This window comes from Dasypus novemcinctus, chromosome 15 (genome assembly GCF_030445035.2).
Source record: "Dasypus novemcinctus isolate mDasNov1 chromosome 15, mDasNov1.1.hap2, whole genome shotgun sequence".
Taxonomy (NCBI): Eukaryota; Metazoa; Chordata; class Mammalia; order Cingulata; family Dasypodidae; genus Dasypus; species Dasypus novemcinctus.
The window spans coordinates 18397283-18415196 of NC_080687.1; positions in this window are offsets into that span (position 1 = coordinate 18397283).

The following is a 17914-nucleotide window of genomic DNA, read 5'->3' on the forward strand; positions in this document are numbered from 1 at the left end:
ATCACACGGGTGAGGAGGCCCTGGGCTTGAACCTTGGACCTCCCATGCGGTAGGTGGACACCCTATCCATTGGGCCAAATCTGCATCTCTGAAGTCTATTCTTCAGACCCCCTCTATTGGAAGAGCTTCCCATTAAACTTTCTGCTTGCAATCATCAGTCTCCATGTCACAGTGAGCACCATCTTTCTCTAACTCTATAATATAAAATTTGCCATTTTAATCATTTTAATTGTAAGATTCAGTGGTATTAATTACATTTACAGTGTTGGGCTACCATCATCACCATCTATTACCAAAAACTTTTCATCACACAAAAATGGAACTAGTGTACCCACTAAGCATTAACTTCCCATTCCCTCCTCCCTGTGGCCCTGGTAACCTTTGATCTGCTTTCTGTCTTTATGAATTTGCTTGTTCTAGGTAGTTCATTTAAGTGGAATCATGCAATATTCCTCCTTTTTGAGTCTGGCTTATTTCACTCAGAGTGTTTTTAAGGTTCATCCATGTTTAGCATGTCTCAGAACTCCATTCCTTTTTATGTCTGAATAATATTCCATTTTATTTATATACCACATTTTGTTTACCCATTCATCTGTTGATAGATACTTGTATTGTTTCTATCTTTTAGCTATTGTGAATAATATTAATATGAACATGGGTGAACAAGTATCTGTTCGAGTTCTAGTTTTCAGTTTTTGGGGATTTATACTTAAGAATGGAATTGCTGGGTAATCTGGTAATTCTATGTTTAAAATTTTGAGGAACAGTCAAAATGAATTCCTACCAACAATGAATAAGGGTTTCAATTTCTCCACATCCTTGTTAACACTTGTAATTTTTTTTTCTTCTAATAATAGCCATCCTAGTGGATGTGAAGTGTTTTCTGTTTGGGCGTATTTTTCCTTAAACTTTTTAAATTTTTATTTTTTATTGATTTTATCCCTTAAACATTTTGTCTGGAAACAATTTTAAACTAACAGGACATTTGCAAAACTAATACAAAACTCTACTGAAAATGCCTACATACCTCCTCCCCAGATACCCCAGGTCCACCAATTTTACCATTTTACCACATTTGCCATATCATTCTGTCATCTATATATGTATGTTTGTGTGTATATTTCTGTTTCAGTTTGCCAAAGAGCTGCCAATGCAAAGCACCACAAAGGGGATTTATTTTGGATAAAAGCTTACAGTTCCAAGGCCATGAAAAGTCCAACTCAAGGCACCAGAAGAGGTGTTTTCTCACCAAAGTCATCTGCCACATGGTGAAGCAAGATGATTACCGATCTCTGCCGTGTTCTCTGTGTTTCTGCAGGTGTAGGCAAACCTGGCATAGGGTTTGGCTCTTCCTGGGTTTCCTCTCTCAGTCTTGGCTGTTCTTACTTTCTTCCCAAGTTCAGTTGTAAGCTATCAGCATTTGGCTCATTTTTCTCTGGCGCTCAGCTCTTTGGGCCCGTAAGGGGCTTCTGCCCTTCAAAGCTCAGCTGTGAGTGAAACTGGAGTCCTTTCTTTCACATGGCAGGATCAAATATGGCGGCTCCCTTTACCTGTGTCTGGGTCTGTCTTTCTGTACCTCCATTTATATCAGACCCAGCCAGAGGGCAGAGACCCAAGCTGGCTCACAGCTCACTTATGTAGTCTAATCGAAAGCCCTAAATTGATCTAATTTAGTAATCTAATCAAATGACCCTCAGTTGAATTTAACACAATCAAAGGGTAGCATACACACAGGAATATGATAGTTTAAAAACATGATCTTACTCTTTTTGGGATTCATAAAATAATTTCAAACTGCCACAGTATCAAACAATCTGCCATCTGTTTATCTCTTTTCTAAAAATTTGAGAATTGTTGTATTCATGCGCCTTGAGCACATAATACTTCCACATACTTTTCTTAAGGACAAGGATATTCACTAATGTACTCACCTTAAAGATAGTTATCAAGTTCAAGAAATTTAACATTGCTATAAATCTTATGTCAGTATTCCAATTTTTTCATATTTCCCAATAGTGTCCTTTTGATCCTTTCTTCTCCAATATTATATCCTGTCCAGGATCATGTATTGCATTTAAGTGTCATTGCCTCTTTAGTTACTCTTTTATTTTAAATTGAGGAAACATATATGCAACCTAAACTCTTCTCTATCAACCACCCTCAAGCATACCATTCAGTGAGATTAATCACTTTCACAATGCTATGCTACCTTTGCCACCATCCATTCCACGACTTTCCCCACCATGACAAACAGAAATCCTACACCCACTATGCTTCAGCTCCACATTCCCCTCCCCCACCCATCCTTGGTAATTATATTCTACTTTCTGACTCTATGAGTTTATATATTCTCACTATTTCATATTGGTAGAATCATTCAATACCTGTCCCTTCGTGCCTGACTTGTTTCACTCAATGTGATATCTTCAAGGTTCATCCAAGTAGTGGCATGTATCAGAACTTGATTCCTTTCCAAGACTGAGTAATATTCTATTGCATGTTGTATTAGGCTGCCAAAAGGGTGCTGATGCAAAGTACCAGACATCAGTTAGCTTTTATAAAGTGTATTTATGTGGGGTAAACATTTACAGTTACAACGTCCTAAAGAGTCCAACTCAAAGTTGCTTTCTCAACGAAGTCAGTTGCCACATGTTGATGCAGGATGGTTGCTGATCTCTGTGAGGGTTCAGCCTTCCTCTCCGGGCTTCCTTTCTCTTAGCAGGCTGGCATAGGGCTTGTCTCTCACGGCTTCCTCTCTCTCCTGGCATAAGGCTTGGCTTGCTTCCCAAGGTCAACTGCAAACTATCAGGCAAATGGTTCATCTCTCCCGGGGGCTTTAGCTCTTTGCACCTCTTCCTTTCTGTCACATGGCAGGATCAAAATGACAAAGTTCTCTCCTCTGGCGTGTCTTCTTGAGTGAATGTCCATTTATATCAGCCCACCAAGGGGGTAGGGGCTCAACCTGAGTTATGCCCTAGTGACGTAGCCCAATCAGAAGTCCTAAGTTGATTTTATCAAGTAAACTTAATCAGAGGCCCCTCACTGAATTTAATACAATCAAAGGGTATCACACCCAGAGGAACAGATTAATCTTTTTCTCTTTGGGATTCACAAAAATAATCTCAAACTGTCACACATGTATATACCACATTATCCATTCATCTGCTGATAAACACTTACGTTGCTTCTACCGTTTGACTATTGTGAATATTCCTGCTGTGAATATGGGTGCACAAATATCTATCTAAGTCTCTGCTTTCAATTCTTTTGGTATTATACCTGGACTCATTGTGGGTTTTTTTTTTTTCATTTCCCTGATGACTAATGATATTGGGCATCTTTTCATATGCTTACGACCCTTTGTATATCTTCTTTGAAGAAATATCTATTCGATCTTTTGACCATTTTTTTTGAGAGCGATAAATTATATATTATCAAGTCAATTTATCGACTATTTACCTATAGAATATGTATTTTGCACAAGAAAAAATGACTTATCAGTATTCATAAAACATTGTTCCATGTATGAATAATAGTACTCAAGGTTAAATCCAACTCTATTTTAAGATCAACCAGGCACCTATAGATTAGAGCACATAAGGTACATTGCATATAATATTCATAATAAATTTTATGAAATTGATATTGATAAGAAGGTAACATATGTTTTTAAGACTAGTTCTTAGTTTCTCATCATCTAGTAGCAGCTTCACAAATTATTTGGAAAATCAGCCTAGAGGTAAACATAATATACTGCATCACCTTCCTTCCCCATTCTTTTTTTTTGTTTTAAAGATTTATTTTTATTTATTTCTCTCCCCCTTCCCCAACCCCCGCCCCAGTTATCTGCTCTCTGTGTCAATTCGCTGTGTGTTCTTCTGAGTCTGCTTCTAGTCTTGTCAGTGGCACCGGGAATCTGTGTTTCTTTGTGTTGCGTCATCTTGCTGCATCAGCTCTCCGTGTGTGTGGCCACCACTCCTGGGCAAGCTGAACTTTCTTTAGAACTGGGTGGGTCTCCTTATGGGGCCCACTCCTTGTGCGTGGGGCTCCCCTATGCGGGGAACACCCCTGCGTGGCACAGCACTCCTTGTGCACATCAGCACTGCCCATGGGCCAGCTCCATACGGGTCAAGGAGGCCCTGGGATTGAACCATGGACTTTCCATATGGTAGGCAGATGCTCTATCCTTTGAGCCAAGTCTGCTTCCCTCCTTCCCCATTCTTGAATCAACCATTCTTGAGAAGGGGTCAAGCAACACCTGCTGCTGAAGATCACAATAAATTCTGAACCTGATACTAAAGCCTTGGTTCTGGATCAGTTTTCTCATTTGTACTGGTCAGTGGTCACTTCCTTCAGAAGCTAATTAGTGAATTTAAGCCAGTGTTAAATTTATCTTCTCTTCCAGTTCTGCAATTTTTTTCTGGTAGTTTTATATTATGAATATTCATTTTAGATGCATTTATTATGGCTTTTGTTTTTAAGAGATAACAAACCATTTTGTAACTGGAAAGACAAAAGTGATCTCTCAAAACAGCTAGGGGTGTATGAGTAGAATATAAATGGAAACCAGTGGGAATCCCAAGAAACTGCTTTAGAGTGAACTTTCAATGCCACCTATAAAGGGCACTTCCAAACAATGTTATTTGTAACTCTGCAGAGGCCACGGCCTTGGGACATGGGACCTGAGACCACCACAGGTCCCGGGCAAGATGCACCAAGTCAATAAGCAAGGCTTGGTGTTTCATGCACTGGAATACAACGCATCTTTCACCCCCAGCCCCACAGGCCACAAGGACATCGTCACCCCCTGTGTGTCCCACTCCATGGAACTCTTAAGAGAAGATTCTTCAATTGCCTTCAGAGCACCAGCATCACAAAGCTTATCCTGAAGCAATTTTTAATGGTGTCAGTGATGCTGTCCTGGCTCAGTCGCTATCCTTTGCCCAGTTTTTAAAAATTGGCTTGTCTCATTGTTGACTTGTAGGAGCTAGGTTTTTAAAAATATATATTCTTGATATTAAACCCTTATCAGATATGATATCTGCAACTATTTTCTCCCATTCTATACATTGTCTTTTCATTTTTGTGATAATGTCCTTTATTATTATTTTTAAATTTTGTTTATTCCCCCCTCCCTTTCCACTTGCACTCGATATCTCCGCTCTGTGTCCATTCACTGTGTGCTCTCAGTGTTTGCTTGTCTTCTCTTCTTGTCTTCTCTTCAGGAGGTACCAAGAACTGATTCTGGGACTTTCCGATGTGGGAGAGAAGCTCAATCACTTGAGCCACCTTAGCTCCCTTGTTTGTTGTGTCTCTCATTTTCTTTTTCCTCTGTCTCTTTTTTGTGTGTCATCTTGTTGCATCAGCTTGCCACGTGGGCCAGCTCTCTGCACTGGCCAGCTCGCCTTCACCAGGAGGCCCCAGGAACCAAACTTAAGACCTCACATATGGTAGACAGGAGCCCAATCACTTATGCCACATCCACTTCCCTGATAATGTCCTTTCAGGCACAAAGGGTTTTAGTGTTCATGAAGTCGAGTCTATCTATTTTTTACAATTTAGCAATGCTTTCTCTTGGTGTGGATTTCTTTCAGCTGCTCTTGCTTGGAGCTCATCTTACTGAGGCCTGTCAACTACATTTTTTAATTTTTCAGTTTATACAAACAAACACTCCTCCCCCGTTCCCCTCTTTTCTCTTCCCCCATAACAGCTAATCTGCTTTCTATCTCTACAAATTTGCTATTTCTAATCATCTCTTATAAATGATATCTAAAATTTTGTCCTTACGTTCTTCCTTGTTTCACCAACCATAATGTTTTCAAAGTTCTTCCATGTTGCAGCATGCATCAGAATTTCATTTTTTCTTCTGGTGGAATAATATTCCATTGTGTGTATGTACCACATACGATTTAACCATCCATGTTTTAATGGACAGTTAAGTTGTTTCCAGCTTTTGACTACTGTGAATAATACTGCTATAAAAATTGATGTACAATTATCTGTTTGCAACCCTGTTTTCCTTCTCTTTGAGTATTATACCAAGAAGTGAGATTGCCAGGTCAAATGGTAATTTTATGTTTAAACTCTTTTCCACAGTGGCTGCACAATTTTACATTCTCATCAGCAATGTACTTCTGTTTCCATTTCTCTACAGCTTCTCTATTTTAAAGTCTGCTAAAACTGCCAAAAACAATATACCAGAAATGGGTTTACTTTTAGCAAATTGGGATTTATTAGCCTACAATATTACAGTTCTGAGGCCCTGAAAATGTCCAGATCAAGGTGTCATCAGGCAATGGTTTCTGCCCAAAGACTAGCTGCCCGTGATCCTGGACTCCTCTCACCTGAAGACACATTGTGGAGTTTGCTGGTCTCTCCCACCTTTTCTGGGTTTCATTGCTTTTACATTTTGCCTTCCATGGCTTTCTCTCTATCATTTAAATTTCATTCTCTTATCAAGGACTCCAATAGAGGATTAAGGCTTACCTTGGGCCATGCCTTAACTGAAGTAACCTAATACAAAAGGTCCTACTTAAAATAAGTCTACACCCATAGGAATGGATTAGTTTTGAGAATATATTTTTCTGGGGGTCATACAGCTTCAAACCATCCCACTCCCCAACACTTGATATTTTCCTTTTTAAAAATAATAGCCATTCTAGTGACTGTGAGGTAGTAGTTCATTGATGTTTTGATTTGATTTCCACAGTGGCTAAAGACATTCAGCATCTTTCCATGTATTTATTGGCTGTTTGAATATCTTATTTGGAGAAATGTCTAGTCATATTTTTATCCCATTTTTAAATTGAGTTGTTTTTCTTTTTGTTGTTGTAGGAGTTCTGTATATATTCTGGATATTAAACCCTGATGAGATATATGTTTACCAAATATTTTCTCCCATTGTGTAGGTATCTTTTCAATTTCTTGATAAAGACTTTTGTTGCACAGGAGTTTTAAATGTGATTAAATCCCATTGATCTATTTTTTATTGTTGTTGCTCATGCTTTCGGTGAAAAGTCTAAGAAACCACTGCCTAATGCTATATCCTGACGATGTTTCCCTTTGTTTTCTTCTAGGAATTTTATCATGTTCATTCTTACATTTAGGTCTTTGATCCATTATGAATGAATTTTTGTATATGGCATGAGGTGGGAGTCCACCTTCATTCTTTTGTATATGGTTATCCAGTTTTCCCAACACCATTATTACAGAGACTATTCTTTCCCCATTGAATGGAGTTGACATCCATTTATACTTAGGGAAATCACTTAATAGGCAAGATTTACTTCTGCAATTTTACTAATTGTTTTTTTTTTTAGATTTATTTACTTATTTATGTATTTCTCTCCCCTTCCTCTCCCCACCCCAGTTGTCTGTTCTCTGTATCTATTTGCTGCATTTCTTTGTCCACTTCTGTTGTTGTCAGCAGCACGGGAATCTGTGTTTCTTTTTTTTGTTGTGTCATCTTGTTGTGTCAGCTCTCCGTGTGTGCAGTGCCCTTCCTGGGCAGGCTGCACTTTCTTTTGTGCTGGGTGGCTCTCCTTACGGGGCGCACTCCTTGCGCGTGGGGCTCCCCTATGCAGGGGACACCCCTGTGTGGTAGGGCACTCCTTTTGCACATCAGCACTGCACATGGGCCAGCTGCACCCCATCAAGGAGGCCCGGGGTTTGAACCATGGACCTCCCATGTGGTAGATGGATGCCCTAACCACTGGGCCAAGTCCACCACCCTAATTGTTTTTTAAGGCTTATACTTTTTTCTTCCTCCTTTCCTTCATTACTGCTTTCATTTTTGTTTAGATGATCTTTTATATAATGAGCTATTTGAAAGCACTTTCTTTTACTTTTGTGCACATTATTTAGATATTTTCTTTACGATTACCATGGGGATTACATTTAGCATACTTAATTGATTGCAGTTTAGTTTCTGTTGATGCCAACTTGACCTCAATAGTCTGCATATACAGAGTACCTATATCTCTCTATCCCTTGTTTCATGTCATTCATATCACAAGTTACATGTTTTTGCATTGTGTGCCCAGTAAAAAAGATTCACTCTAGTTTTTTAAGGCATTAAAATTGTCAGCCTTATAAGAAGTAAAGGGCAGCATTACAAATGAAAAATAAAATAATACTGGCATATATATTTACCATATTGTTACTCATACCAGGGATCTTTATTTCTTTATCCAGCATTTAGTTACATTACAGTGTCCTTTCCTTTCAGCATGAAGTACTCCTTTTAGCACATCCTGTGTGGGAGATCTTGTGGTAATGAACTCCCTCAGTTTTTGTTTGTCCAGCTATCTTATCTCTCATTTTTGAAGGACTATTTTCCAAGTAAGTTATTCTCAAGTAACAGTTTTTTCTTTTTATTACTTAATATATGTCCTCCAACTGCATTCTGGCCTCCATGGTTTCTGTGGAGAAATTGGATTTTAATCTTATAAAAAATCCATTTTATATAACACTCTGCTTCTCTCTTGCTGTTTTTTAAGAATCTGTCTTTGTCCTTGGCATTGGACAGTTTGATCATAATATGTTTTGTAGTAGATGTGTATGATTTCATCCTGATCACCTTGGATTTGTATATTCATATCGTTCATCCCATTTGAGAAGCTTTCTGCCATTATTTATAATTTCCATGTCATTATTCAAATTTTCATTTTGTTTATATATTGTTTTCCTGATTTCCTTTGTTTGTCTGTTTTTTATTTTAGATCATTTATCCCATTTATTTGAGTTGTTCTAAGATCTTGATAAGTAATTCTAGAGATGGTGCTTCCTCTAGAATGTTTTCCTTTATTTTCTTTCCTGTGACTGAGCCACATTTTCCTTTCTCCCTGTATATTCTATAATTTTTTTGTTGAGGACTTGACATTCTGAGAATTATGTTATGGTTATTCTGTAAATCTTTTTCTCCCACTCTTCAGTCTACCAGACTGAACACGAAGAAGAAAAAAAAAGGAAGGATAGAAAGAGAGAGTGGGGAAAAAAAGAAGAGAAGGAAATACTAATTGACAAAATACCCACAAACAACAAAATAAAAAATAAATCAAGGAAAAAATAATGATGTGTACTGCTTCTCCAAATCTTATGTTAGGTACTGGTAGGAAGCCAGAAACTGTTTCTGTTGAGGCTGAAACTTAGGCCAGTATCCCTACTCATTATTTGGGAACCCATCAGACATCAAAATATAAAATAGAGAAAGAAAAAAAACAAAACAAAACTTCCTACCCCTCCCCCAAAATAAAACAAAGAAAAAAAGAATATAAAAAAAAGGAAAGAGGTGCCCTGACTCTTTATGTCTCTGTAGATGTTGGTGTGAGGCCAGCAGATGCTACTTCTGAGAGCAACCAAGGCAAGGATCTCTGTTGAGCCCTCAGGGAGACGTCAAACCAAACAACACGAGGAAGAGAAAGAAGAAACACAACCAAATAGAGAGTGCACTGGGTCTTTAAGTCCTAGCTGATGCTGGTGTGAGGCCAGAAGCCACTGCTGCAGAGAAAGCTGAAACCAAGTTGGACTTTTGGCAGCTGCTGGCACTCCTGTAGTTGTTCAAAATGTCAATTCTGGTTCAATAGTTGCCACCTATTAATTCCAGTTTCTTTCTAGTGAAGGGAAACTTCCTACTCTGCCATTTTACGCCTGTTTTCCTCCAAGGGTTCACTGTCCTTAAAGCAATTTTTAAAAATTACATGCAATATATACACAGAAAAATACACAAATGATGTATTTACTGGTTTGGTGAAATTACATTAAACAACCATGTCCATGTAGCTACCACCAAAGTAATAAAAATGGAACACTACCAGCCTCCTAACAGACTCCATCCTGCCTTCTGCCCTGCTGTACTTCCTCTCATTTCAATAATCATAACTGCTATACTGAAAATCAACACCATATTGGTTTCTACTCATTCTTTTTTTTTTTTAGGTTGCTGTGACTCCTAAGCCCATGCTTTCTTTTTTTTTTTTAACTTTATTTGTACATTAATATAAACAATTAAAAACTGAAAAGAAAACACAGTCGAATAAAAACATGAATTTCTCAATTAAATATACTGCATACCTATACATTTTTTTGTGAATCATACACTATGTTACACAATATATTTGGTTCATAGTAATGCAATCATACAGTATTTGTCCTTTTGTGTCTGGCTTGCTTCGCTCAACATAATGTTCTCCAGGTTCGTCCACGTTGTCATATGTCATATGTCATTTCTTCTTACAGCTGCATAATATTTCATCATGTGAATACACCACAGTTTGTTTATCCATTCACTGGTTGTTGGACACCTGGGTTGTTTCCAACTTCTGGCAATCATGAATAATGCCCCTAGAAATATCAGTGTGCAGATGTCTGTTCGTGTCACTGCTCTCAATTCTTCTGGATATATACCGAGTAGTGGTATTGTAGGGTCAGTGGCAAGTCTATATTCAGCTTCTTTAGGAACTGCCAAACAGTCCTCCAAGTGGCTATACCATTCTGCATTCCCACCAACAGAGAATATATGTTCCTATCGCTCCACATCTTCTCCAACACTTGTAGTCCTCTGTCTTTTTAATTGTGGCCATACTGATAGGTGTGAAATGATATTTATCATTTTTTTAAAAATTTAATTTAATTTTTTAATTATCTTTTTTTAAAGTTAATAGATCACACAAAATCAATGTAGTTTTGATTTGCATTTCCTTAATTTTCCTTTAACATTATTTTGTAGTTTTCTGCATGTAGGTCCTGTACTTCTTTGGTTAAATTAATTCCTAGGTATTTAAGTCTTCCTTTGTTATTGAAAATGGAATTCCCCCCCAGATTTCCTCCTCAGATTGTTCAGTACTAGTGTACAAAAACATTACCGACTTTTTGGGTGTTGATCTTGTATCCTGCCACTTTGCTGAACTCATTAGCTCAAGTAGCTTTGTTGTGGATACTTCAGGATTTTTAAGTACAAGGTCATGTCATCCGCAAACGGTGAGAGTTTTCCTTTTTTACTTCCTCTTTTCCTCTTTGAATACCTTTAATTTTTTTTTCTTGTCTAAACACCCTAGCTAGAACTTCTAGTACAATATTGAATAACTATGGTGGCAGTGGGCAACCTTGTCTTGTTCCCGATCTTAGAGCAAAAGCTTTCAAACTTTCCCCATTGGCTGTGGGTTTTTCATATATGACTTTTATCATATTGAGGAATTTTCCTTCTATTTCTATCTAAAAAGGATGCTGTATTTTGTTGAATGCCTTTTTTGTGTTGATTGAGATTATCATGTGGTTTTTTTTCCCTTCAATATGTTAATGTGGTGTATTACATTGTTTGATTTTCTTATGTTGAACCAGCCTTGCACACAAGGAGTAAATCCCTCTTGGTTGTGATGTATAAGTCTTTTGACATGCTGTTGGATTCAATTTGGAAGTATTCTGTGGGGAATTTTTGCATCTATGTTCATAAGAGAGATCGGTCTGTAATTTTCTTTTCTTGTAGTATCTATATCTGGTTTTGGTATTAGGATGATGTTGGCTTCGTAAAATATGTTGGGCAATTTTCCCTCCTGTTCAATTTTTTAGAAGAGTTTAAACAGGATTGGTGTTAATTCTTTTTGAAATGCTTGGTAGAATTCACCTGTGAAGCCACCTGCTCCTGGAGTTTTCTTTGCTGGGAGATTGTTGATAATGGATTCAATCTCCTTAAATGTGATTGATTTGTTAAGTTCTTGTATTTTTTGTAGCATTAGTGTAGGTTGGTTATGCATTGGAATTTATTAATTTCATCTAGGTTGTCTAATTTGTTGGCATACAGTTTCTCATAATATCCTCCTATGATTCTTCTTATTTCTGTGAGGTCAGTTGTAACTTCCCCCTTTCATTTCTGATTATATTTATTTGCATTTTCTTTCTTTTTTTTCTTAGTTAGTCTAGCTAGGGGTTTGTCACTTTTATCGATCTTCTCAAAGAACCACCAGCTTTTGGTTTTGTTGATTTTCTTTCTTTTATTTTTTTTGTTCTCAATTTCATTTTTTTTTTTTTCTGCTCTAATCTTTAATATTTCTTTCTTTCTGCTTACTTTGGGATTGGTTTGCTGTTCTTTTTCTAGTTTCTCTAATTGTTCAGTTAAGTCTTTGAGTTTAGTTCTTTCTTCTTTTTTAATATATGCCTTTGGGGCTATAAATTTCCCTCTGAAGACTGCCTTTCTGCATCCCCTAAGTTTTGATACTTTGTGTTCTCATTTTTATTTGTCTCAATATATTTACTGATTTCACTTGCAATTATTTAGGAGTGTGTGTTCAGCCTCCACACTTTTGTGAATTTACTTTTTTTCCTGACTACTATTGATTTCCAGTTTCATTCCATTATGATCTGAGAAGGTGCTTTGTAAAATTTCAATATTTTCATATTTATTGAGAGCTGCATTGTGCCCTAACATGTGGTCTATCCTGGAGAAAGATCTATGGGAACTTGAGAAGAATGTATAACCCACTGAGTTTGGATGCAGAGTGTATATGTCTGTTAGGTCTAACTCATTTATCATATTGTTTAAGTTCTCTGTTTCCTTGTTGATCTTCTGTCTAGTTCTATCTAATGGTATGAGTGGGGTGTTGAAATCTCCAACAAATTATTGTAGAAATGTCTATTTCTCCTTTCAGTTTTCCCAGAGTTTGTTTTATGTATTTTGGGGCACCTTGGTTAGGTGAATAGATATTTATGACTGTTATATCTTCCTGGTGGTTTATTAATATGTAATGGCCTTCTGTATCTCATAACTTTTTTGCCTTTAAAATCTGTTTTGTGTGATATTAGTATAGTTACCCCTGCTCTTTTCTGGTTATTATTCACGTGGAGTATCTTTTTCCAACCTTTCACTTTCAGCTGATTTGTATCCCTGGGTCTAAGGTGAGTTTCTTGTAAGCAGCATATGGCTGGTTCATGTATTTTAATCCATTCTGTCAGCCTGTATCTTTTGAATGGTGAGTTTAATCTATTCATGTTCAATGATATTACTGTATATGCACTACTTAAGTCCTCCATTTTATTCTTTGGTTTTCATATGTCATATCATATTTTTGTCTGTCTTTTTACTCTTTTGGTTATCCTTTCTCTTATTCTTTCTTCTATACTGTTCTCCAAGCCTGACTCGCCTGTCTTTTTCTTTCAGGTTCTAAGTCTTCCTTTAATACTTCCTGCAATGTTGGATTCCTTTTTGCAAACTCTCTTAGTTTGTTTGTTTGGGAATATTTTATAAGCACCTTCATATTTGAAGGACAATTTTGCTGGATAAAGAATTCTTGGCTGGCAGTTTTTCTCTTTCAGTATTCTAACTGTATCATACCACTGTCTTCTCATCCCCATGGTTTCTGAAGAGAAATCTGTACTAACTCTTACTGGGCATCCCTTGTATGTGAAGGTTAGCCTCTCCCTTGCTGCTCTGATAATTTTCTCTTTGACATTAGACATTGCGTAGTATGTGCCTGGAGTAGGTCTATTTAGATTTATTCTCATTGGGGTATGGTGTGCTTCTTGGATATTTAAATTGGTATCTTTCATGAGCATGGGAAATTTTCAGCTATGATTTCCTCAAATGCTCTTTCTGACCCTTTCCCCTTCTCTTTTCCTTCTGGAATTCCCATGACTTGTATGTTGTTGCATTTTGTGTTGTCATTCAATTCTCTGAGCTCCAGCTCATTTTTTTCCATCCCTTTCTCTCTTCAATTTTAGCTCTTCTGTCTTAAGTATCATTTATTCTTTCTTCTATCATTTCGAGTCTGCTGTTGTATGCCTTCCATATGTTTTTTGTCTCATCTATTATGTCTTTCATTCCCATAAGCTCTGTTATTTTTCTGTTCAGGATTTCAAATTCTTTGCACTCACTCAATGTCTTCTTGATAGCATTTATCTGTTTTACCATATTGTCTTTCAACTCATTAATTTGACTTTGAAAATTTGTGCTCATTTCACTGTTTAGTTCTCTCAAACTCTGCATCTCTTCTGGGGTTTTGATATATTCCTTTCTTGGGCCATGTCATCTATTTTCTTAGCATGTCTCATGATTTTTCCTGATTTCTACGCATCTGATTAGGGTGTGGTTTATTCAGATCCTTAATTTCTTTCTCTTTTGTAGGGATTTAGTGGCCAGAGGCTGTGTGTTACCACTGCTCTTTGATTCATGGCTTGACCTGGATTGTTTGGATTGTCCTGCTGTTTGCTCAAAACTGGACACTGGACCCAGTAATTGGTTGTAGAGTCATTTCCTAGGTCCTTAGGGAGGGAGGCTACAGAGGTCGGAAAAAGCCTTTCCTACTTTTTAATTTTTTTGTATGCATTTCCTTGGTCTGCCAGCTGATGGTGCTCTTTGGCAGCTCTCAGTTCAATGCCTAGTCAGAATATATTTGTCGCAACACAGACTGCATCAATGTAATAGAGTTTGCTGCCTGGAATCTATGAACTCTGTAATTCAAACTTTCTCTGAGATAGTTCTCCACCTTCTCTGGCACCCTCCTTTGTTTTCCTTGGTCAGAAATATTTCCACACCCCTCTGAGTCCTCAACAATCAGTCCCTGTTAGAGGAGATTGGGAGGCTTGCATATTCTTAGCACCTTGCAGGCTCCAAAGCAAACAATGGCGCAGCCCCACCTGGCCTGGAAAGGCTGCTGGGACACAGCAGAGCAAATTTGTGAGTCAAAAGCTGAGTGAGCCTTAGGCTGTATCCCTCTCTCTCCCATTTCCTGGGGCACCCTCAACAATGAGTCCCAGCTAGAAGAGAGGGAGGTTGTGAGGGCTGGATTTCTCAGTCCTTCCCTGGCTCCCAGGGCAAACAAGTGTGTGGCCCCACCTGGCCTGGAAGGGCTCGTGGGACACAGCAGACCAAATCTATAGGTCAGAAGCTGAGTGAGCCTTAGGCTGTGTCCCTCTCACTCTCCTTTCCTGGGGTAGTGGATCCCTGGAGCCCACTTTATCTGTAGTCTCAGGCCCAGAGGCCCAAGGTTTCTAAAGTGTCTTTAGTGTGGGCGATGGTGCCGGGCGCAGGAGCTGCTGGTTTCAACTCACAGCTCTGTAGTGGCGATTTCCCTCCTCTCCCTCTCTCCTCTAGGTGGTGTCCAGCCTTCGCCTGGTGTCCCAAACCCTAATAGGTCTTTTCCCAGGCTGTTTCAGCCTGTCCTCTACCTATTTTTTTGGAGGAAAAAAGAGTCCCTTGTCATTCTAGTCTGCCATCTTCCCAGAAGTAAAAAAAACTACTCATTCTTAATCTTTACCTACAATAAATTTAAGAATGTACATTTTTTTCATGCCTTTATGCTAAATTTTATGATGTTCGATTCTCCATGTTGTATGCATCAGAAGTGGGTTCAATTTTCATCGGTATGTAAATTCTTTTTTTTAGTTAGAGAAGTTGTGGGATTACAGAACAATCATGCATACAGTACAGGATTCCCATATACCACCCTATTATTAACAGCTTTCATTGGTGTAGTACATTTTTTATAATGGATTAAAGCATGTTTTTATAACTGCATGCTTAACTGTGTTCCATGGTAGTATTTTAATGAAGTTTTTTAAAAAATATATTTATTTATTTATTTCTCTCCCCTTCCCCCGCCCCAATTGTCTACTCTCTAAGTCCATTCGCTGTGTGTTCTTCTGTGACCGCTTCTATCCTTATAACAGCACCAGGAATCTGTGTTTCTTTTTGTTTTGTCATCTTGCTGCGTCAATTCTCCGTGTGTGCGGAGCCATTCTTGGGCAGGCTGCACTTTTCTTTCACACTGGGCGGCTCTCCTTATGGGGCACACTCCTTGCGCATGGCGCTCCCCTACGTGGGGGACACCCCTGCATGGCATGGCACTCCTTGCGCGCATCAGCACTGCGCATGGGCCAGCTCCACACGGGTCAAGGAGGCCCCGGGTTTGAACCGCGGACCTCCCATGTGGTAGGCAGACGCCCTATCCATTGGGCCAAGTCCGCTTCTGTAATGAAGTATTTTAATGAATGAATGTATCACAACTTATTTATTGGGTATTTGGGTAATTTCTAATTTTCAGATATAATGACTAATTCTATTAGCATTATTTTACAAGTCTTTTGGTGCACATTATCAGCTTATTTCTATTGTATTCATATGCCTAGGTGAGAATCTCTAAGTCATAGGGTATTTATATATTCAACTGTACAAGTTTTCCATTTGCTTGATTATAATTTCTTCTCTTTGTCTTTGGGGTTTTGCAGTTGCACAGTGAGGTAGGTCTTCAGAAGATCCTCTGAACCTAAGTATTCATGTTTCTATCATTTCTGGAAATTTTTCAACTATTATTATTTGAATATTGTTTCTCCCTTCTCTTTATCTTTCCTTCTGGAACTTCAATTAGATATGTGTTAGACTTTCTCATGTTCTATGCTAATGTCTCAGTTTTAATTTAAAAACTTTGAATATTAAATAATTTTCATCATAAAATTATTATACAAAAAGAGTACAAAGTATTCCCATTTATCCTTCATCTAGATTCCCCAAATGTTAATAATTTACGTATTATAAAACCGCAGTTCAATGATCAAAATCAGGAAACTAACAGTGATACACTTCTATAAACTCTTGTGCAGGTCTTATTTCACTAGTTGTTGCATTAATGACCTTCTCGGTAGGATTACACTTTGCAGTTACCATGTCTCTTTATCTCCTTTAATCTGGAATACTTCCTCAGTCTGTCTTTGTTTTTATAATCCTGACATTTTAGAATTGTACTGGTATGTTTGTCTGTTGTCCCTTTGTGATTAAATTCAGGTTATGCATCTTCAGACAGACTACCACTAAAAAAGATGTGATGTTCTTCTTGGTGCATCCTATGAGGATGCACGTGATGTCAGTTTGTGCCATTACTGGTCATGTTAATTACAATGATTTGATTAAGGTGTTGATGTCTCCCACCTTCAAAATTTCCCTTTCTAATTATTGTGTATCTATGGGGAGTTACTTTGTGACAGAAAATGTCATGTTTTGTTCTATGCTTTCATCCATTTATTTTAGCAGTCATTGATGATTCTTGTCAGCAACAATTATTATCTTTGATGTTTGCCAAATGGTCATATCCTAGTCCATCATTCCTTCTACATTTGTTAGTTGGAATTTTACTATAAAAAAGAGGTTCCCTTCTCCATTAATTTATTTATTCATATATTTGTTTATATATGTATGGACTCACAGATTCTTATTCAACTTTATTGATTCCAATACATTGTTAAAATTATTTATTTTATTGCTGGAATTGTCCCAGGTTTGGCCATTAGGCCTTTAAATTTGTTGCTATGTCCTTTTGACATGTTCCCATCCCTTTAGAAAAAATTTTTTTTGTCACTATAATTGTTCCAAGCTTTCATATTTTCTCTGTCCCAGTATATGTGTTTCAGGTACTCCAAATTTTTGTAAACACTTTTTATTTTCTGTTTTATTTTAAAAATTATAGTCAATCAAGTAGTTGTAAAGAGGTGTCTCATTGTGTTGTTTTTTTTTCTCTCTCCTTCCCCACCGTCCCCCCAGTTGTCTGTTCTCTATTTGCTGCGTGTTCTTCTTTGTCTGCTTCTGTTGTCAGCGGCACAGGAATCTGTGTTTTTGTTACCTCATCTTGTTGTGTCAGGTGTCTGTGTGTGCAGCACCACTGCTGGGCAGGCTGCGCTTTCTTTCGCACTGGGTGGCTCTCCTTCCAGGACACACTCCTGGCATGTGGGGCTCCCCTACGCGGGGACACCGCTGCATGGCAGGGCACTTGCGCTCATCAGCCCTGTGCGTGGGCCAGCTCCACACGGGTCAAGGAGGCCCGGGGTTTGAACCGCGGACCTCCCATGTGATAGACAGACGCCCTAACCACTGGGCCAAGTGTCCCTCAATGTGGTTTTGATTTCTATTTTCCTAATGATTAATGATGTTAAACAT